Below are 4758 nucleotides of genomic sequence, written 5' to 3' on the forward strand. Positions count from 1 at the left end.
TTAGACGAAGGAATTGAATGTAATATCTCCAAGTTTGTAGATGACACTAAGCTGGGTGGTAGTGTGAGCTGTGAGGAAGATGCTAAGAGGCTGCAGGATGACTTGGATAGGTTAGGTGAGTCGGCAAATACGTGGCAGATGCGGTATAATATAGATAAATGTGAGGTTATCCACGTTGATGGTAAAAACAGGAAGGCAGATTATTATCTGAATGGCGACAGATTTGGAAAAGGGGAGGTGCAACGAGACCTGGGTGTCATGGTACATCAGTCATTGAAAGTTGGCATGCAGGTATAGCAGGCAATGAAGAAGGCAAATGGCATGTTGGTCTTCATAGCAAGAGAATTTGAGTATAGGAGCAGGGAGGTCTTACTGCAGTTGTACAGGGCCTTGGTGAGACCACACCTTGAATATTGTGTACAGTTTTGGTCTCCTAATCTGAGGAAGGATATTCTTGCTATTGAGGGAGTGCAGCGAAGGTTCACCAGACTGATTCCCAGGATGGCAGGACTGACATATGAAGAAAGACTGGATCGACTGGGCTCAAATTCAATGGAATTTAGAAGAATGAGAGGGGATCTCATAGAAACATATAAAATTCTGACGGGATTGGACAGGCTAGAATGTTCCCGATGTCGGGAAGTCCAGAACCAGGGGTCACAGTCTAAGGATAAGGGATAAGCCATTTAGGACCAAGATCAGGAGAAACTTCTTCACTCAGAGAATTGTGAACCTGTGGAATTCTCTACCACAGAAAGTTGTTGAGGCCAGTTCGTTAGATATTTTCAAAGGGGAGATTGATGTGGCCCTTACGGCTAAAGGGATCAAGGGTTATGGAGAGAAAGCAGGAATGGGGTACTGAAGTTGCATGATTAGCCATTATCATATTGAATGGTGGTGCAGGCTCGAAGGGCCGAATGGCCTACTCCTGCACCTATTTTCTATGTTTCTATGTAAACTCCCTGTTTAACCCACCCCACCAGTAGCACCAGTCCCAAACACCAACCATTGCACCCCATCTTCTGGCAATATTTCAAGTTCAATTCTAAGGCAGTAAAGTTACAGAGTTAATCAAAATTTGACAGCTTGGTTTCTGGTTCAAAAGGAAATGAGTTTGAGATGCAGATGGAGTGCACTCCTGGGACAAGTTCAAGAAAGGTTTGAATTCAGAGCTGCTAACCTCTACTTGATTCTCCCTCTGGTACCTGCACAAGTCGCTGCTGAAGCTTTTGAATTATTGATTACCTCTTTAAAAATGTGTGCGGCCTGGCACTGAGACGAACTTCCACAATCGTGGTGACTCAGCCGGCCCCTCTAGTACACGAGAGAACATTGTCAAACTAAATATGAGATGATATGATTCGAGCCATCAAAGCTCAGTCCTCCAGCGCCCCCAAGCACTATCAGTGGTGAGGAACACTCACAGTGGGGAGTGGAGGAGGCTTTAATAGAGTGGGAACCTGTTCAACCTTCGTAGTTTCCAGGCCAGATCCAAGACGATCCCAACCTCTTTCGTCGAGCTACAGTACGCGGACGACGCTTGCGTCTGCGCACATAGAGACTGAACTCCAAGTCATAGTCAACATCTTCACCGAGGCGTACGAAAGCATGGGCCTTATACTAAGCATCCGTAAGACAAAGGTCCTCCACCAACCTGACCCCACCATACAGCACTGCCCCCCAGTCATCAAGATCCACGGCGCGGCCCTGGACAACGTGGACCACTTTCCATACCTTGGGAGTCTATTAGCAACAAGGGCAGACATTGACTTCGAGATTCAACACCGCCTCCAGTGCGCCAGTGCAGCCTTTTGCTGCCTGAAGAAAAGAATGTTCGAAGACCAGGCCCTCAAATCTATCACCAAGCTCATGGTCTACAGGGCTGTAATGATACCCGCCCTCTTGTATGGCTCAGAGACGTGGACCATATACAGTAGACATCACAAATCACTGGAGAAATACCACCAACGATGTCTCCGCAAGATACTGCAAATCCCCTGGGAGGACAGACGCATCAACGTTAGTGTCCTCGACCAGGCCAACATCCCCAGCATCAAAGCACTGACCACACTTGACCAGCTTCACTGGGCGAGCCACATTGTTCGCATGCCTGATACAAGACTCCCAAAGCAGGTGCTCTACTCGGAACTCCTACACGGCAAGCAAGGCCCAGGTGGGCAGAGGAAACATTTCAAGGACACCCTCAAAGCCTCCTTAATAAAATACAGGAACCACAGTCCCTGTCACTGGTGGGACAGATAGTTGTTGAGGGAAAGGGTGGGTGAGGAGTCTGGTTTGCCGCACGCTCCTTCCGCAGCCTGCGCTTGTTTTCTGCATGCTCTCAGCGACGAGATTCAAGGTGCTCCGTTGTAAACTGTTGCTGGTCCTTGGTCGGTTTTGCGTTGGGAGACAGGAGTTTGAGTGGGAACCTGAGCACGAAAAAACTCCTCAATGTTTTTTCAACAAATGATTCAAATGGTAATAGAAACATAGAAATTTACAGCGCAGAAGGAGGCCATTTCGGCCCATCGTGTCCGCACCGGCCGACAAAGAGCCGCACGGCCCTCGGTCAGCAGCCCTGAAGGTTACATATAAACCTATCAACAATGAACAATGACGGAAAGGCAGAGAGCACCCAGCCCAACCAATCCGCCCCACACAACTGCGACACCCCTTATACTGAAACATTCTACACTCCACCCCAACTGGAGCCATGTGATCTCCTGGGAGAGGCAAAAACCAGATAAAAACCCAGGCCAATTTAGGGAGAACAAGTCTGGGAAAATTCCTCTCCGACCCATCCAGGCGATCGAAACTAGTCCAGGAGATCACCCTGGCCATGTTCAATTCCCTGCAGTACTTACCATTATATCTGCACCGTCCAACAAAAGGTCATCCAGTCTAATCCCAATTACCAGCTCTAGGTCCGTAACCTTGCAGGTTTCTGAACTTTCAGTGCCCATCCAACCATCTCTTAAAAGTGGTGAGGGTTTCTGCATCCACCACCCTTCCAGGCAGCGAGTTCCAGATCCCCACAACCTTCTGTGTAAAGTCTCCCCCCCCTCAAATCCCCTCTAAACCTTCCACCAACCACCTTAAAACTATGCCCCCTCATAATAGACCCCTTCACCAATGGAAATAGGCCCTTGTTATCCACTGTGTCCAGGCCCCTCAAGGTTTTGTACACCTCAATGAGGTCTCCTCTCAACCTTCTCTGTTGCAATGAGAACAAACCCAGCCCATCCAATCTGTACTCATAACTAAGATTCTCTATTCCAGGCAGCATCCTAGTAAATCTCCTCTGCACCCTCTCTAGTGCAATCACATTCTTCCTATAATACAATGACCAGAACTGCATGCAGTACTCCAGCTGTGGCCTAACCAAAATATTATACAATTTAAGCATAACCTCCCTGCTCTTATATTCTATGCCTCGGCCAATAAAGGCCAGCATTCCGTATGCCTTCTTAACCACCTTATCCACCTGGCCTGCTACTTTCAGGAATCTGTGGACAAGCACTCCAAGATCCCTTTGTTCATCTACACTATTACGTGGCCTACCACTTAATGTGTACACCATTTCCTTATTAATCCTCCCAAAGTGCATTACCTCACACTTCTCTGAATTAAATTCCATTTGCCACTGCTCTGCCCACCTGACCAGTAGATTGATATCTTGCAGCCCATGACTTTCCTCTTCATTATAAACCACACAGCCAATGTTAGTGTCGTCTGCAAACTTCTTTATCATACTCCCTGTATTCAAATCTAAATTTCTCTCTGGCTCACAGGTCTCTGATGACCCAGCCAAGTCCTGCACTGTTTCGAAATGTCAACCTTTTATTTATATCGGTAAGTCTAACTTACATAGAAACATGGAAATTTACAGCGCCATTTCGACCCATCGTGTCCGCGCCGGCCGACAAAGAGCCGCACGGCCCTCGGTCAGCAGCCCTGAAGGTTACATATAAACCTATCAACAATGAACAATGGCGGACAGGCAGAGAGCACCCAGCCCAACCAGTCCGCCTCACATTCCTTATACTGAAACATTCTATACTCCACCCCAACCGGAGCCATATGATCTCCTGGGAGAGGCAAAAACCAGATAAAAACCCAGGCCAATTTAGGGAGAACAAGTCTGGGAAAATTCCTCTCCGACCCATCCAGGCGATCGAAACTAGTCCAGGAGATCACCCTGGCCGTATTCTATTCCCTGTAGTACTTACCATTATACCTGCGCCGTCCAACGAAAGGTCATCCAGTCTAATCCCAATTACCAGCTCTCGGTCCGTAACCCTGCAGGTTGAAGATTTTTTTTGCCAGGACAGCATTGAGTTTCAGGCTGAGAACAGGAGCATCAACAGCAGGGTGAGGGCCCAGCGAGCCCCGGGAGTGAGGGAGAGGCAGGGGACGGGGCACGAGGGGCTGGGATAGAGCTCCACATTGTGCCGGAGTCCCCAGGAATTCAAGATTGATCTCCAGGATACCGCTACCAACAAACCCGGGACAAAAATCATCAGGACGTTCAAAACATTGTGGGGGGGAAATTTGGTTGGGACAGCGGCACTAAAGGGTTTGCCGCTCGGCAAATTCAGTGTGCCGGTACCGGCAGTGCCGAGGAGTATCGCCCGGTAGCGCCGCGCCGGTGTACAACGTCCCCAGTATCCACACCTGTAGCGCCCCTTAGTGACCCCGCCAGAGAAGGCTGGCTTCCCGGGGGGCACTAAAGGAAGGGACGACTGCCTGAGGTGAGTG

The sequence above is a fragment of the Pristiophorus japonicus genome, chromosome 22 (assembly GCF_044704955.1).
Source record: "Pristiophorus japonicus isolate sPriJap1 chromosome 22, sPriJap1.hap1, whole genome shotgun sequence".
In the NCBI taxonomy this organism is placed as follows: domain Eukaryota; kingdom Metazoa; phylum Chordata; class Chondrichthyes; family Pristiophoridae; genus Pristiophorus; species Pristiophorus japonicus.